This window comes from Notamacropus eugenii, chromosome 6, assembly GCF_028372415.1.
Source record: "Notamacropus eugenii isolate mMacEug1 chromosome 6, mMacEug1.pri_v2, whole genome shotgun sequence".
In the NCBI taxonomy this organism is placed as follows: domain Eukaryota; kingdom Metazoa; phylum Chordata; class Mammalia; order Diprotodontia; family Macropodidae; genus Notamacropus; species Notamacropus eugenii.
The window spans coordinates 90,933,847-90,952,845 of NC_092877.1; the positions used below are offsets into that span (position 1 = coordinate 90,933,847).

General features: G+C 38.6%; 1 long non-coding RNA gene across 1 annotated transcript in view; it reads right to left on the minus strand.

Moving 5' to 3' along the window:
- LOC140510484 (uncharacterized) overlaps positions 1 to 18,999 on the minus strand; it is a 70,470-nt gene that overhangs the window by 40,540 nt on the left and 10,931 nt on the right. The window contains exon 2 of the long non-coding RNA XR_011969253.1: positions 7,619 to 7,767. This is a non-coding gene — a long non-coding RNA (uncharacterized lncRNA). The remainder of the gene's footprint in view (positions 1 to 7,618; positions 7,768 to 18,999) is intronic.

An 18,999-nucleotide genomic window follows, 5' to 3' on the forward strand; every position in this document is an offset into this window, starting at 1 on the left:
CTAACTCCTAATCTATTGTATGGAAAATGAGTTATTTTTCCTTCCTGGACAGCTTGATCTCAGAATCTAGCCCTGCTAGGAAAGAGACTTCCTGAGCAGCACCAGCCTAGGGAGGTCACTCTCAGATTTGAAAGTTCATGGAGTGGATTTTTAGAGATAAGATTTCCTGAGTAATATACCTCTTAAAAAAAGATCACCAGTGTTCTGTAACTAGAGCACCATCAATGTTTAAAACCGGACGTGGGAAGTAAGGAGGCAAGATCTCACCCACTTTGCTGTTATCATGAGTTATTATAAGAGTTCAGTCCAATGGAAAAGAATGCCTTTGTATCAACCATATATTCACCTTTCATATGAAGTCCAAACCACCAAGGGCATGGCAAATCTTACAAGGATCTTGTGTGAGCGATAAGGATTCACCAGGACCATAAGATCATGACTGTAGATATTTAAGGGACTTCATTGGCCATCTAGTCCAACTCTTTATTTTATAAATAAGAAAACTGAGGTCCAAAAAAAGGTAAAGTCACCCAGGAAGTAATGAATAAAAGCAACATTTGAACCAGAAGCCCCTGACTCCAGAGGCAGTGTTCTTTCAACCATACCACAATAGCTCAACCATGTAATGTTACTCCTGTTGGCATCATTGAATTCACTTTCTTCCTGGGATTACCTATGAACATTTTCTGTTGTTTTTGTATCTTGTGCATTTTCTGTAGGGTGGAAATAAAGGTTATCTGCTATGCATGTTACTTCATACAGGGGCTGAGCATCTCTGAAAACCTCAGCATGGGCTATATTTGAAGATTCTCTTGGAACCTCCAGCTTGGGGAAATGAGACAAGGAAAATAGAACCCTTTAGGATCAGCCCCCAAGATCAGACTGAGTCCAAGTGACCCCAGAGTCTTGGAACTTTGGGGAGGGGTCTAGGGATATGGAATGTCTGAAGGACAGGTTTTAGAACAAACTGTTAAATGGTGTTAAGTACTAATATCTGGGGAATACACTCAAGGCACTGAGCTAGATAATGTATGTGGCCTAAGTTCATTTCATGGTTTGAAAAAATGAAAGACATTAGCCATTCAATCAATGGCAAAGCACTCTATGTACTATGTGGAGATGCAGAGAAATAACAAGACATAGACCTGTATTTATGATGACTGGAAAGAGAAGACAAACAAGATAGTTTCTGTCCTAAATGAGCAAGAAGAGTATCAAGTAAAGAAGCAACTAAAACGGCAACCTTGTAAAACCGTCTTTCTGTTTGATCCCAAAGGAGGCAGAAGGACCCTCCAGGTCAATAATAACATCCATAATACTTTATCTTGATTCAGATAGTGGTTTGCAGATTTTAGGACATTTTTACACGCCATTCTCTCATTTGAACCTCACAACAACATTGTGAATAGACAAGAGAGGAAATATATTCCCTAACCCTCATGGGCTTATTGGGTTATTTTTTCCCCTCACAACTTTGTGAGGCTGATGGGTAATAATCATTATCCTCACTTTATTGTTGAGGAAACTCAGACTCAGACTTGCCCAGTGTCACCCAATGAGAAAATGGCAGAGCTGTAACCAGACCGAGGCCAATGTTCTTTCTACCATACCAATGAGCACAACTAGTTAAACAATCCTAGAGAGAAGATCATTGAGCTTAAAGGGTGGCAAATTAGTTTAGCTCACTGAAAAGACTCCAAGGGATTATTATAATGTAAACACAAGCACAAATTAAAAATGTATACTTCCATAATTTGTTTGTTAATTTTTCCCCAGAGAAGTATTCTACAAATCACTGTTATTGGCTTAGGAAAATCTGTCAGGATAACTAAATTATGTTTTGTTTTGGTTTTTTACAAGGAAAAATCTATTCAATAACCATGGGTCTATGTCTTACAGTACGTATTCAGGCTCTAAAAACTTCGAGTACCACTGAAAAAATGAGATACTTATCTTGGCACTTGACATAGTTGTTTGTAAGCTGCCAAACACAAACAAGAAGATGAGCACAATTTTGCTTAATCATTACAATTAGAGAAACCAAGGAAAGTATTTACTTGTGTTATGTTCCAAACAATGCCAGCACCTTTAAAAGAAAAACATGGAGATGAGGGGTTTTTGATTGAGAATTGAAAGGTAACTCTTAGGGTATTTATTCCTGAGGTCTTCAGACTATGATCATCCAGCCAAATGTAAACCCCTGTGTAAATTATATGACCCACATTCTAAGCATGATTTTTTAAAAAATCATTTCAAAATACTTTAATATTTAATTTATTTAATATTTGCTTAATATTTAAGTACTTCTGTATTTTAACTAAATTTTAAATATTTTATTATTTAATTTGTTTAATCTTTATTTAATATTTTTAAATGCAAAAAAAATTCTTAGTTCAGAGGCTGGACAGAAACAGGCTCATAGGTCACAATTTGTTAAACCTGATAGTCCAACCTTTACCAGAACAAGATTACCTTCTACATCATAGTGACATATTTTGCATATGGGATTAAATGACTACTGTGGAAGAGTCTAGATTCCTATTCTCTTAAAGTTGAAAGGGACCTCAGAGTTTAGTCAACCTGCAAAAGAATCCTATGTACATGTTCAATCAGTAGTCATCTCTGCCTCTGTTTAAAGGCCTCCAATGAGGAGGAAGCTACTGTCTTTTGAGGAAATGCATTACATATAACTTTCATTGCTGAGAAGTTGTTTTGTTTGTTTCTTTCCCTTACTTTATGGCTAAATTTGCCTCTGCAGCTTCCACCCATTGCTCCTACATTGAAGTTCTAGGGTAAAGCAAAATAAATCTAATACTTCTTCCACGTGACAGCTCTTCAAATATAGGAAGATTATTATGCCTTATATCCCCTAGCCCCTCAACCCCTTAGTTATAAGAAAATCAATAAATATTATCCAGTTCCTACAATGTACCAGGAACTGTGTGAGGTGTTGGGGATAAAATCCAAAAATAAAACAAGTCAAAATATCTCCATTTCCTTCAACTGATCCTGATGTGGTATAAACTCAAGAGCTTTCACTCTCCTGATTTCCTTCCTCAGTAAACTTTAGAGCTTATCAACATTTTCCCAGAGACAGTTAGGTGGCACAGTGAATAAAGAATTGGATTTGAAGTCAGAAATATCTGAGTTCAAATCCAGTTCAGACCTTTACTAGCTGTAGGACCCTGAGCAATTCACTTAACATTTGTTTGCCTCTGTTTTTCTAACTGTAAAACAGAGATAATAAAAGTACTTACCTGCCAGGGTAATACTGGTGCACAATGTCTGGCACATGGTAGGCATTTCATAAATGCTCACTCTCTACCCCTTTCTAAAATGAGGCATTCAGAATTAGACTCAGTAAACCAGACATAGTCTGACTAGGACAGAATTCATCAGTATTCTCACCATCGTTAGCAACAGTAGGCTTCTTAATATGGCCTATTATTGTATTAGCTTTCTTGGCTTCCCTATCATACAGCTGACTCACACTGAGTCTATAGTCCAGTAAAATGCACAGATTCTAACTCAAGTTTAGTGACTATAAATCAAGGATTATTTCCATTATATCACATAGTTACAGTTGGATACTATTAAAAATGAATATGATTAGTTATTGGATCCAAACTAAAGCCTTCTTGGAATATCAGCGACAGGCTACTTATCAATTTGATATCCAAGTTCAGGATAATGCTCAACTCTCTATACTTGGATTCTTGACAATCTGCCATATTACATTAAATAGCAAAAACATTCCTCACATGCTGGTCTTCAATCTGCTAGAACTGTTTGCATATTAATGACTCATTTACCTTCTGGGATGCCATTTCTATATGCTAATAGATCAAGCATTCCATAATAGGTAGTAAAGTCACACCATAAGGTAATTCATTATACTGAGATGACCTTAACATTATATCAATAAGAAAAGGTTGTTTTATATTTGCATTTCAGAGCAGCTCCTGAAGTTACTAAATTTGATTTCTGCTTGTGTCTAAAAACTTTTTATCCAGGAAATTCTAGTAACATAAGTTGAGTTTTTATGCAGTTCTCTGTTATGCTGTTGTGCCTAGAACACTATACTATCTGTTTTGATGTGTGCCATAGAGTCTTGGTATGTTAGAATTGGAAGGGACCCTAAAGAATCATAGATACTCAGAAGTAGACAGACTTCAGAAGTCTAATACCTGAGCAGGAACTATCTGGATGAAAGAGGATTACATAAGTCAGAGTCAACTAGTCCATTTTTAAAAATGACTGACTTTCTTAGAGCTAGAGTTCTTTCGATTCCACAGATATCCCCCAAGATATCTGTAAACAGATTTCAAGAGATCAGGAACTTAAATGGGAAATATTACATCTCTAGTCCATATAATTGTTTTCCTTTGTAATCCAAAGCATTTTATTTTGTGTATTTAAAAACTTTATTCTGAGATACGATGCATGAACTTATCAGACTGCCAAGAGACAAAGAAGTTTAAGAATCCTTGATCACCATAACCCAAGGTCACATACCTAGTCAAAGTCCAAACTAGAAAGAGAAACTAATTCTACTGACAATTTGTAACATTCCCTTTTCTACCATGCTGCATCCATAAGAGTATATTGTTCATAATTTGTACCCCTACAGTTCCTGACAAAGTCAGAAATGTTAGTTGCATGCCTGAAACAACACTGTATATTGAATAAGTGGACAAGATCAGGGATAGTGCAACTAATGGAGGAAAAGAGATAATGGGGGACCACTGGGAATCAGTTCAAGTAGGGTTTGATGGAGAATTCATTCTGGGAAGCTTGGATTTTTGTGTAAGAAAAATTCATTATTCTAAAACGAGAATGAGAGATAGATCAGATAACCACCATAAGAAGTGTGTATGGTGGGACGTGTGGGGAGTGTCATTACTCTGTTTTTACAAACCCTGTAATGATCTTCAATCAGAAAAAAAAATTCTCAATGATTTGATTGACTCAGTTCTAATTCCCTTGTCTAATCATCTCTTTGTCAAAATGTACTTATAGTGTTCAAGTGTACTCATTAAAAGCTTCCGTTGGCGGTTTTTCTGCAACTTTTAAATCCTGACTTCTTTTTAAAGAACCTTATCTCTCTTCCACATCATGGGTCTCAGCTTATCATAATATATTTTTTAAAAAGATAAAATGTTTTTGAAATAAAGATATAAAATTGTTTCACCACAGAACTTGTGCACAAGAGTGATATGAATTGAGATAATTGCATCATATTTGAAATGATTATTGGCTATGTACATAGTACCTTTTGTGGAATAAAACTTGTCTTTATGCAACTGACAACACATTCAGCCATAGAGTTTGAAGTAAATCAGGAGCACTACTAAGAATAGATCACAGGAACAGACTGAATGATCACCATCTGCTTTCATACTTTGCTTCCTAATATAAATGATGCACTTGTTTAAAAATGCTTGAAATTTCAAACTCTAGATCTAAATCTCCATTATAGTAGAATTATATCCATATTTCCATTTAATCAGTTGTTAGGATATCGTTATTACTGCTTTGTGAGGTTAACTTATAACAATAAAAAAAAGATAAACCATGAGTCTCTTGGAATAATAAAATCTTGGAATTAGCAAGAAAATGTAGAAGTCATATAATTCAATCTGAAACCCAAGGTCTTTTACCTTATACCTGACATGGCTGCTCAGCTTCTGTTCTGTTGCCTTATATATCAAGAGTTCATGACATCTTGAGGCAGCCCACCACATCTCAGTCACATCTGACTGTATTTGGAATCTGACTCCCTATAATCCACACCAAGGAGGCAGTGAGGTGGCTCAATGGATAAAGCACTGGGCTGGAGTCAAGAAGATCTGAGTTTAAATCTGGCCTCAGACACTTATTATCTGTGTGACCCTGGGAAAGTCACTTAACCTCTGTTTGCCTTAATCCACTGCAGAAAAAAAATGACAAACTACTCCAGTATCTTTGCCAATAAATCCCCATGGAAAGCATGGTCCATGGGGTCATGAAGAGTCAGACATGACTGAATGACTGAAGAACAAGAAAAATAATTCATACCAACCATTCCATGGATAAAATGCCCAAATTCTTATGCACACAATCATCTTTAAAATATTGAAGCCAGTTATTATGTCCTTTATCCCAACTTCCTAAACAGCTTTGCCACAAGTTTACCTTTTCTACTCTACCCCTTTCAACATTTTGACCATAAAATTTCTTCAGTCTTTCAATTCTATGATGTCCTTTTCTGTCCCGCTTGAGCTGTAAGCACATGCAAAGCTTCCAGCTGACCAGCTCATCAAACTGAACTACTTACACTTTAATAACTCACTAACCACCACCATATACTCCCTTATCCACACCCTGCCCAGCATTTCCTGCATGTTTGTCGCCAGCACTATTTACCAATCCTCACACCAGCAAACTAGACTGCCACCACATTCCTCTTCTTCAATAATCATGTTCACTTTTTTGTTCTATCCCTAAAAATCCCCCTTTTATTCCATCTGTGAAATTATCATTTTGGAGAAAATGCTCACTTTGGATGAGAAAGATTTGTAGCAAGATCTTTGGCAATAACGGATACTGTTGAGAAGATATTTTTGTCACTCTGCATAAGTAGAAAAAAGACAGACTAGGGAAAGAAATGCTATTGGCTTCTTGGCTCTTTTATCCCCTGCATAGGCAAGAATAACCTTGCCAGCTCTATGAGGTGGCTTTATATGGTTGTGCAAATTGGAATAATGACAACTTTGACTTTAATGACTACATCAGAGGCAAGTTGATATGGAGGGAAAAGAGAAAAATAATAAACAAGAGGGTAGTAGTTATTGATGCTTTTTTATCAGGGATTCCATGCAGGATAAACAAGAAAGGATCACTTTTTAAGCAGAGGAAATCTGTATGACAAAGGTTGGGATCTGGAATTGGGATTTACTTTAGAGATGTGACCGAGGCTTTTTATTTGATTATCAGGTTATAAACAGGACTAAAGTAGAAGAAATACCACATTGTTCTTCTCTCCTGATGATTGACAGTGTTACCTCTAGCGGTGTTCCTTACGATGTATTATCTGACCAAGAATTGTTAGACATCCTAAGTAACTGTGAATGGGGGAAGACTGAGCCCACTGGTTCACGTGGTATAAAGAAAAGGTACTAGCTATCATCAATGTCTTCCTTACCCTCATTAGTTAGTCAGTTAAACCAAAGCACTTAATAGAGTTGAACAAGGCTTATCCTGAGCTCAGGAGACTCAAAGTGCTCTAGAAAAAGTCCAGCAATCTTATACTGAATGGTAATCACTATCTGGAACTGACTTCCAGTATCTGCCCCTATTGAAAGATATTATAGCCTTTATAAGTCTACATAAGATTCCATATCTGATCAATTAACTCAGAAGCAGAGAACTATCCATAAAATCCCAAAGTCCCTAAAAAAATAAAGTTGGTTAAGAAGAGCTAACAGGAGACAGATGCAAGTCCAAGAAGCGTCCAGTATTATGAATGAAAATCCAAAGGTGACCAGAAGGAATAGGTGATCGGTTGGTCATAGTTCTGGGTTCTTGGTTCCAAGGGCATCTTTACTATTTTTCAAGATTTATTATACCAAACACTCACCAGATTTTAATGAAAGTGTAGAGCAATTTCTTCTTAGTATGAATATCAGCTGATGATCTGTGGATCTTCTAACAACATAAAAGGCAGGCTAGGAGCAAAGACCTCATAAATGCATTTGGCTGTCAATGGTTTCTTCTGTCACTTTGCTCCTAGAGAGGGACAATATGAATGTTAAGGACTTTGAAGATGAAAGCTATGCACGTGACCACTGACAAACTGATTGTCAAAGAAGCAGCTTGCCACCATGATGGCAACACCACCTGACAGGAGCTGTGTCTTCATGGATGAGGAGTCTAATAACTATATAACATTAAATGAGTCTGCTTCAACAATCACGTCCCTACTGCTGTGGCAGGCCACTGTATTACCTATATACAGTGACTATACTGACAATGACAATTAAGGGTCTGATCATCAGACAAGAATTATTTTTCATTGGCTTGATAATCAGGACTTAATAGTAATGAGAACAGGAGATAGTTTTGAAATCTAGATTTTTGAGTATACAAAGTATTATATGAAGCACTTAGAGACTATTATCAACCTTCAGATGAATTTTTTCTATGACTATTTCCACAAATAGACCGGTAACATTTGAGTTCATACATGAGAAGTAATAGCAAATCTAAGTAATCATTGAAAAGAAGCACTATAAGAGAAGTCCCTATGTAGATTCTGGTCCAGGTAACAGTGACCACAGCAGCAATCCTGATGAAAAGGGGAGGAGTAAACCCACCAGTCTATTTGCAGACAAAGTCAAAAGGAAAGTCATCATTGAAACATCATCTGCTCCAATGTCCACAAGAGTTGTCTCCAGGTAATATACTGAAAGAGACTCAACCCACCACCAGAATCCCTACTCCCTCTTCAAATCAAACAAAGTTTAACACTACAGCAGAGAGATCTATCAATCAGACCATTGCTACCATCCAACTTATCTTCACTAATTATCAATGCTTCAACCCTCAATGATATTGTAGCCATGCAAAAAAGATACTACATTATATCAGCCTAAAAAGAGATAAGCATCTAAATAACTATAGGAATAAACTCTTAGAGTTCATATCACTGTGAATGATAGAAGTACTGATATTGGAACTTGTACTATAAGAAAGTCTCCTCTTCAATTTTTCACTCACATCATGCCTTTGCCAGGGCTCCACATGAAACAAAGGATGACACTAGTACTCCAAAAACCTTCATATAGCAATATGTTGTAGCAGATGCGACCTCTGTCACAGAGTAGGAGATAGTGCACTCCCCCAATTTACCAATTTAATTCAGTGGGAGTATGGAACTATGATGAAGATGACTTTATACCACTCTCACTACACAGTTCAAACTGGCATTAGAAACATGGAACCATATGGCCATGCTCCTACTTTTTAAAATGCTACTCTTTCATTGGAGAGAATAATAGTCTGCTGATTTTATCACTCCTTTAAAACATGCTTTAACTTCAATTCTCAACTCATTTTCAACTTCAGTTTCTTTCCCATGTCTTGTCCTGGGAATGGAATCATGCTAACATTAAGCAAACAATACTGATGTCTTTGGTCCACACTTTTTTCTTAATTTGGCATGTACAGGTCATTGAAATTTGGATTTTCCTAAGCTGGGACATCACTCCCATTAAGGTCCATGATAGAGGAATCTATATCTTCTTTAAACTTTATATTTTCCATATTACCAAGTCCAAAGTTTTATACATGGCAGGAATTCAATAAATATTTGTTCAATTGAATTTCCCTTCCCAATCCTTTCTTCCAGTACTCATGAGAGATAGTTTTGCATTCTGCTACCAGGCTGACTACAGTCACTTTGTCAACATTCTCCTAAAATGAACAAATTCAGAAAAATACTCCCGAAGTGATTTGGTCATTCCTAATATGCTGGACACAAAATATAATGGAACAACACCTCCTGCTTTTGGAAAACCTTACTTTTTTTCTTTTAAATTAAAATCACAGCAGGATTTTTGATTGCCATATCACACTATTGATTCATATAGGGTCTGCAGTATATTAACCCCACCCTCCAAGTCTTCATATGATTTATCGTCACATCACTTCCTTCCACACAACACTTTCAATCAACTTGTATGGTTTTAAAAAAAACATAACTTAAAATTACTACTTATCTATCCAACGTTATCTCGCTATATTTGGTCTATCGTTCTAGAAGGTTTAATTCTTTTAGGATCCTGATTCTATCACCTAACATTTGCTGTTCTTTCCTGTTTTGTGTCATCCACAAACTTGGTAGCACATATATCACCTATGTCATCACTGGCAAAAATGCATGGAACTCTGTGGGTCTTTACTGAAGGAAAGTGTGATGCTAATTAGAGTTAAAGATCATCCCTGCCCATTAATAGGCCTCACCTGGAGCGGAGCTTGGTTAAGGGAGACTTGTTTTATGGGAAAGTCCACACCTTTTGGTAATTAATGAGGCACTGGGTCACAAGGGTCATGATGCCCCCCCAAAATTGTATTTATAGTCTGAGGTCAGGTTTTGCTTTGGGGGTCTTACTGTTTGCAACAATATTCATGTGATATGACCAGATGAGATTCTAGGTAATAGTTAAGAAACCCCCCTCCCCTAACTCTTTACATCCCCCTTTGAAAACCCAGATTTTTGGTGTTTCTCTCTCTAACTATGTATTGCTTATGGTCAGAAAGTTAGAAGCCTTTATTTCTCTGCTTGTATCTTCTTTGTTGGTATATGTGATAAAAGAAGATTGTTGGCCCCTCAAAAGTAGCTTTCCTTTTAGAAAAGCAGATCTAAGAACCTGTGCTAGCAGGCCATCCTCACTGTGTCAGGGTGGTTGCTGCTACAGAAAGTTGACATAAATTCATTCATCAATATTCCCTACTCAAGAGTTTAAATTAGTGTTATTTATGAGTTTCATTTACGACTTTAGTGCCTTCAGCTATCCTGATCTTAGATACACCTCAGCCCAATCTCTCATTTTGTACATTAGAAAACTTAATCCCAATCAGTATTACAATATTCACAGTCAAATAATTTTAATTCTCTTGAAAATATATGCTATGTATTGTGAAATCAAAAAAATGATATGGCTTTATAACTCTAAAATGATCATCTGATATAATTTATCTAAATGGTATTATTGTCCATAGTAGTATGAGTAACCATTCCACTATGGTTAGAAATTTTCAGTCCTTTAAAAGAATATCTCATATTTTGGCCTCCACGTTTGATGAAGCACATGATGGGATAGGAAAGTGTTTAAGGAACAGAAACTAAAGACAAGGTAAAAAGGAGTTTAAAAAATGTTGGCAAAGTTGAGAATGAAAAAAAACTTTAAAGGGTTGTCTTGTACCTGCATTTATGGATTGTTCTTTTAAGTGGGATATTGTGCAGATTTTCTCCAAATCTCCAAATAATAAAATTATGGTCAATAAATATTTTTTAAATGCCTCAATTTGCTAGACATAGTGCTGGGTGCTCTAAAGATACAAAAAGAGGCGAAGGACAATCCCTGCCCTCAAGGAGCTCACGTACAGTTTATTTGTAATGTTAAATTTCAATAAAGGAGAACACTGGAATGGACTAGCAAGGGGTCTTAGATATAGAAGATAGCAAAGTAATAAACACAATGAATGAAGTATAAGGGGACCTGAGTTCTTAGCCCATCTCTGCCATTAATTGATGGCACAACTGTCTAAACGAAGAGCCCTGTGACAGTAGGGGGCATATCTTAATTTAGGAAAATTACTTATTTAGAGTTGGAATAGATTCTAGAGATCATTATCTTGCCCAACGCCTTCATTTTACCAATAACACTGAAGCCCATAGAGAATTAGTGACTTGGCCAAGGTTTCACAGGCAATAAGTGTCAAAGTCAGGATTTGAACTAAAGACTTTGGGCTCCAGAATCAGGATTCTTCATTTTGTATATAACAGTACTCTACATATGGGAAATACTTGATAAATATTTGTTCATTGAGTGATGTCAGACAAGTTTGCTTGTTTGAAAAGTAGTTACATGAGAACTCCAAGATTTCTTCAGTTCTCTTTCTCCATGACTATACTTTTATGGTTATGGAGTCTCTCTTTCATAAGTTTCCCAAATAGAATTATAACTAAAAGTAGTCTTGAGCATAAATAATAGGGTGTAGGTTCACAAAACTTTAGACTAGAAGGGACCATCAAAATCTATAGTCTAACCTCTCATTTTATAGATAAGAAAGCTGAAACTTAAAGATGTAATAACCTCTCTTGAATCTATTCTCCATCCATGATTATAAACTATTTCATGCTATATTAAGTAACTTCTCACTATCACATTTCTGAAATTATACTAATATGTGATATGAAAAATAAAATTGCATTCCATATACAAAATATGGCTTTTAGAATACATCAAAAAGCAAAGTACTTTTCAGCACATATTTTCTACTGTGTATGTTATTTAATTTTCTTCCAATAATGGTAGCTTCAGCTATACCAACTCATGGCCAGAACAAAAAAGGACCATCATTTTTTATGGAAAATATTTGGGAATCTAAATATTTTCACTTCTAGCAATGAGCAAAATAAATATCGCCTTTACTCAAGAAACAGGTAATTGTGTGTCTGTGTGTTTCTTAATTATATGAACATTCTCAAAGGTTAAAACTGACTTAAGAGATTTTCATAAAGAAACATATATATGTATATATAAAAGCATATGTATTTTAGCAACAAAGAAATAAAAAGCAAAATAAATTGTAGAATACAGGAAATAACCTTGTGTTTCACTGCATTATAAGGAAAAATTGTTAACAAACCACTTGTACAAATGTACTTGAAATAAGTGTTCTTCTCAAGAGGTTGAAGAAATGGGGGAAAATGACCCTGTTGTGTCCCATCTAGGCACAATTCAATTTTTTGAGTCCTATTTATTCAAAAACAGACATCAAAGCAATTATTGTTTATCTAATATCTGTTAGGCAGCATTACTTCATTATTATTTTATATTGACCATAAGGAAAACAAGTGCTGCAGAGACTAGTAATTCTCATGTCTACAGTGCTTTAAGATTCACAAAATGCTTTCCTCACAATATGGGTCACATTTCAAACATAACATGTCCAAAATTGAACTTATCTGTTTCAATAAAGGTGAATTTTTCTCACATAACATCTTTATATTTGTCCAGGATACCAGTATTCTCCTTCGTCATCTAGGCTCACAAATTCATTCATTCTCTACACTTCACTTTCCCTCACCCACCACCATCCAGTTAGTTGTCAAGAATTGTTTCCTCAACATCTCTCAGTAAGTACCCCAATAGAGGGCCTACCATCACAGGTTCTTAGATCTGAATTCATAAAAGGAAAGGCAAGTTTTGAGGGGTTAACAATCACTTTAATCAAGCACATGTATCATTCAGTTAGTTTAGGGGGAAAAGTCAGCACCCTGGACATCAGAGAATATACAGAGAAATCTAAATCAAAAGACAGCACTTCCAAACTAACAGTAAGCACTACATACATCACAATTCAACAGACAGATCCAACTGTCTGACCATCATTACCAGAAAGGGAAGCACCAACATCAGGGTTTTCAAAGCTGGGGGCTCCCTAGAGACTTCCCAAAGTCTCCTCTGGCACACTAAGTAAACTTCTTCCAAAAACTCAGCCCCAAAGTAAAACCTCACCCTCAGAGTATTTGCACACTGTTCAGAGCCAGAGGGCATGACTCTCTGACCTAGTGTCTCAACAGAAAAAAACACAAGGTACTTGGGGCCCTCCTACAAAACAACTCCCTTAATCAAGCTTCCCTCAATGGGTATGCCCATCAATGGATGCAGAAGATCTTCTTTAAGCACATTCAAATAGAGGCATTATACTTCTTGATTATACTAAAACAAAAACAGTAAAAAATCCTACTTTGCTTGGACTTACAAGTCACCACCCTAGTAGTGGTAGTAGGTAGTGGTAGGTGTAGTAGTGTTCTAATTAATATTCCTATCTCCAGTTACTCCCCTCTCCAGTCTCTCTCTCTCTCTCTCTCTCTCTCTCTCTCTCTCTCTCTCTCTCTCTCTCTCTCTCTCTCTTTCTCTCTCTCTCTCTCATTCCCAACTCCCTCCCTCCTCCTCTTTCCTTCCCTACTCCCTCCTTCTGTCTTCCTCCATCCCTCTCTTCTTTCTCTGACTCTCTTTCCATCTGTCTCTCCATGTCTCCCTGTCTGTCTCTTTCTCTCTCTCCTTTTAGAAAGGGGCATTTATTAGGATGGTATGGTAACAACAGTTGGTTTAAAACATTCCATCAAAAATATGTGACACTCTCTCACAACTATATAGTCCATGGGAAAGTTGGTTCACACTTAGAGAACACATGTGGAAAAAAGGTGTAAGTCACAACTTAAGGGAATGCTTTTGTAAAATCTTCAGAATTTCTCTGTAAGTACAGGATAGCTTTCTACTGGGCTCTATGTAAAACCTTAAGTCTTCCTTTCCTCATCACATGCAGTCTGTTCTCAGCTCCCAATAGACATTGCTATCAGCTCTTGTTCTCCCAGGACAGTGATATGATGCTATAGAAAAAGAAGTCCAAAATATTTCTGGCTCTTTGAAAGCCACAAGGGGTGGGAGAAGAAGCAAAGGGATTCCCTTTTCTGCCTCTATCAAGTGTTTCCTCCTAAGGGGTTTCATTGGAATGCTGTCTTCCTGGCTCATTCATAACTCGAAACTCTCCAGTGCTTTTAGATAGCTGCTAAAATGGCTATTTCTAAAACACGATCTGACCATATCATTCCACTCTTCAGGAAGTATTGTTGGCTCTCCAATGACACTAAGATAAAGTATTATAAATTGATCTCAACCCACTTTTGCGTTTTTCATGCTGGGTTCCAGCCAGACTGATGTAGTTGAGTGCTCCAACTCCTCCTTGCAAAGAACAATAAATAATTAGAATTTCCTTTTCACTTCTAGCTGTTGGATTTACTAGTTTTTTTCAAGTTTTATTGAGTTGCCACCCTCTACACAAGCCCTTTCTTAACCACCTTCTCCTTCCCAAGTTGTATGGCTCTTCTGGTCAAATTACTTGTCTATGATTTTCTTTATCTATATACATCTTGTAATCCCTATTAGAAAGTAAACTTAAGGGCAGGTACTTTTTCATTTCTGTCTGTTTTCCCAGTATCTAGCACAATGCCTTGCTCATATTACATGCTTATAAGCCATTGTTGAAAGAATGAATAAATCAAGGTATTAGAGCCATGACTCATAACCAACTCTAGTGATTCCAGAGGTAGAGATTTTCCCACTATGCCAAAGCTGTGTGCTCCATGGTGGGGATGACTGACTCAGGTTTCTTACTCAGTCTATTTCCACCATCCACAGGCAGATGAATGGGCAATGTAAGAACCTCCCTGACCCATTTTGCCCAGCCTAAACAAAGACAATATTGCCCCTTCTCCAATCATATGAGAAACATAGGTAGGAAGGGAAAGAACAAGCATATAAGTTCCTACTATGTGCCACCAAGCACTTTAAAATTATTATTAAAATTATTAAATTATTATTAAAATTATTATCTCCTTTGATCTTTATAACCACTTTGTGAGGTGAGTACTATTATTACCCCCATTTTACAGCTAAGGAAACCCAATGGTCAAGTGACTTCCCCAGGGTCACCCAATTAGTAAAGGTCTGACACAGATTTGAACTCAGGTCTTCCTGATTCCAGACTTGGTGCTTTATCCAGAACACCAAGTAACTCTCTCTTAACCTATTAATTCATAAAAGGACTAAGCAGAAAACCTTGTAACTCACAAAATGACTAACCAGGAAGCTGTGCATACTAATAAAATCTCAAACCATAGAAATTCAAAGCTGAGAGTAACCTCAAAAGTCATCTAGTTCTTGACGTAGATGTCTATTACGATTACTGTTCTGCCATTTCATTGTGTCTAACGCGGTTACCACTTTGGGGATCTTTTGGGCAAAGATGCTGGAGTGGTTTGCCATTTTCTTCTCCAGTTCATTTTTCAGATGAGGAAACAGACAAACAGGGTTATGGGACTTGCCCAGTATCACAAAGCTAGTAGTTGCGGGCGGAGCCAAGATTGCAGGGGAGAAAGATGCTCTTCCCCCACAGCCCATAAAATACCTGTAAAGAAAGACTCTCGGGGCGGAGCCAAGATGGTGAAGTAGAAAGACGTACATACACATAGCTCCAAACACACAAACCACAGAACGGCTAGAGGGGACCAAGCCAGGGAGAATTCTGCACCCAGAGACCATGGAGTATTGGAGCGAGGGAGATTCCTGCTCCGGAGAGACCTGCGGACCTCTCGCGGGGGGTCCTTCACGCCCCGGACTGGGCGCCGGGACAGGGAGCGGAGTGCGGCCCTGCCGCGGCCGCGACACTGAAGGGAGGAGATCCGAGAGGGCTACGGGGACAGGATCTCCAGTGGCCACGCAGGTCTCCCCACCCACAGAGGGACCTGCAAACCTCTCGCAAAAGGTCCGTCTCGCTGCAGATGCAGAGCCCAGCCCGGACCTGCGGCGGCGGTGGCGGCAGTGGCGGCGGCGGCGGCCACGGTTTGGAGAGGCACAGATCTGAGAGGGCTCCGGAGGCGGGATCTTCAGCTGCAGCACGGGTCCCCCCACCAACAGGTGACTGACGGGGGTGGGTGAGAGAGTCTCTTTGGAGGGTTGAGAGGGGAGTGGGGTGCCCCCAAGGCTCAGGCCCCCCCGGGAGGTGGGGTCTGAGAGGCAGCTGCGGACGGGGGCTCCCCAAACGGGCAGGAGCCTGGATCCATTGTGGAAGGTCTGTGCATAAACCCCCAGGGGGAACTATGCCTGAGAGGTGGCCCTGCCCCTGACCACCTGAACTTAATTCTCACACTGAACAGCAGCCCTGCCCCCACCAAAAATCCTAAGGCGGGAAGCAGCATTTGAATCTCAGTCCCCAAACACTGGCTGGGAGGACCAGGAGGCGAGGTGGGTGTGAGGAGAACATTCAGAGGTCAGGCCACTGGTTGGAGAAAATGTCAAGAAAAGGGAAAAGAAATAAAACTATTGAAGGGTACTTTACCGGAGAAAAGACACTTCCTCCCTTCCTTTCTGATGGGGAGGAACAATGCTTGCCATCAGGCAAAGACACAGAAATCGAGGATTCTGTGTCCCAGCCCACCCAATGGGCTCGGGCCATGGAAGAGCTCAAGAGGAATTTTGAAAATCAAGTTAGAGAGGTGGAGGAAAGACTGGGAAGGGAAATGATAGGGATGAGGGAGAAGCATGAAAAGCAGATCAGCTCCCTGCTAAAGGAGAACCAAAAAAATCTTGAAGAAGTTGGCACCTTGAGAACTAGCCTAACTCAGCTGGCAAGGGAGGTGCAAGGGGCCAATGAGGAGAAGAATGCTTTCAAAAGCATAATTAACCAAATGGAAAAGGAGATTCAAAAGCTCACTGAAGAAAATAGATCTTTCAAAACTGGAATGATACGGATCGACGCTAAGGACTTTTCGAGAAAGACAGATATCTCAGAACATACCGCACAGATTTGAAAAATGGAAGATAATGTGAAATATCTTATTGGAAAAACAACTGACCTGGAAAATAGAATCAGGAGAGACAATGTAAAAATTCTGGGGCTACCTGAAAACCATGATCAAAAGAAGAGCCTAGACATCATCTTCCATGAAATTATCAAGGAAAACTGCCCTGAGATTCTAGAACCAGAAGGCAAAATAAATATTCAAGGAATCCGCAGAACACCGCATGAAAGAGATCCAAAAAGAGAAACTCCTAGGAGCATTGTGGCCAAATTCCAGAATTCCCAGGTGAAAGAGAAAATATTGCAAGCAGCTAGAAAGAAACAATTCAAGTATTGTGGAAATACAATCAGGATAGCACAAGATCTGGCACCCTCTACATTGAGGGATAGAAGGGAATGGAATAGGATATTCCAGAAGTCAAAGGAACTAGGACTGAAGCCAAGAATCACCTACCCAGCAAAACTGAGTATAATACTTCAGGAGAAAAAATGGTCTTTCAATGAAATAGAAGACTTTCAAATTTTCCTGATGAAAAGACCAGAGCTGGAAAGAAAATTTGACTTTCTAACACAAGAATGAAGAGAACCATGAAAAGGCGAACAGCAAAGAGAAATCATAAGGGACTTACTAAAGTTGAACTGTTTACATTCCTACATGGAAAGACAATATTTATAACTCTTGAAACATTTCAGTATCTGGGTACTGGGTGGGAGTACACACACACACACATGCACACACGCACACATACATAGAGACAGAGTGCACAGAGTGAATTGAAGAGGATGGGATCATATCTTAACAACAAAAATGAAAACAAGCAGTGAGAGAGAAATATTGGGAGGAGAAAGGGAGAAGTTATATGGGGCAAATTATCTCTCATAAAAGAGGCAAGCAAAAGACTTATTAGTGGTGGGATAAAGAGGGGAGGCAAGAGAAAAACATGAGGTCTACTCTCATCACATTCCACTAAAGGAAAGAATATAATGCACACTCATTTTGATAGGAAAACCTATCTCATAATACAGGAGAGTGGGGGACAGGGGCACAAGCAGGGTCGGGGGGAGGATGGAGGGGAGGGCATGGGGAGGAGAATGCAATCCGAGGTCGACACTCATGGGGAGGGAAAGGACCATAAGAAAATAGAAGTAAAGGGGGACAGGATAGGATGGAGGGAAATATAATTATTCCTATACAACACAACTAGTATGGAAATCATTTGCAAAACTAAACAGATATGGCCTATATTGAATTGCCTGTCTGTCAAGGGGAAGGGGTGGAGAGGGAGGGAGCTAAGGAGGTTAGAACTCAAAGTGTTAGGACCAAATGTAATGTTCTTACCACTGGGTAACAAGAAATACAGGTTAAGGGCTCAAGAAAGCTATCTGGTCCTACAGGACAAAAGAGAAGACGGAGACAAGGGCAGGGAGGGAGGATAGAGGAGAGAGCAGATAGGTCACAGGGGCAATTAGAAAGCTCAGGTTTGGGGGGGGAGGGGAGAAAAGGGGACAAAATTTGTAACCCAAAATTGTGTGAAAATAAATGTTAAAAATTAATAAAAAAAAAAAAGAAAGACTCTCAACAAATTCAAGAGCAGCAGAAGCCACAAGAAGCCTCTCTTACATGATTTTCAAAGTCCTTTTTGAGCTCTTCCATGGCCTAGGACTATCACATATTTATTTTGGAAGTTTTAGATGCAGAAACCTTGGCTTTTATGTCATCCCCTAAAGGTAAACATTGTGGAGAGAGATTTCTAGCCCAAGGGGACCTGGAAGGCCAACAGGAAAGGTCTGTCACACAGGGATATGGAGAAGAGCCCAGCCCAGCCTTGGCCACATGGGCAGGGAGGAGGACCAGAGCAGGACTTG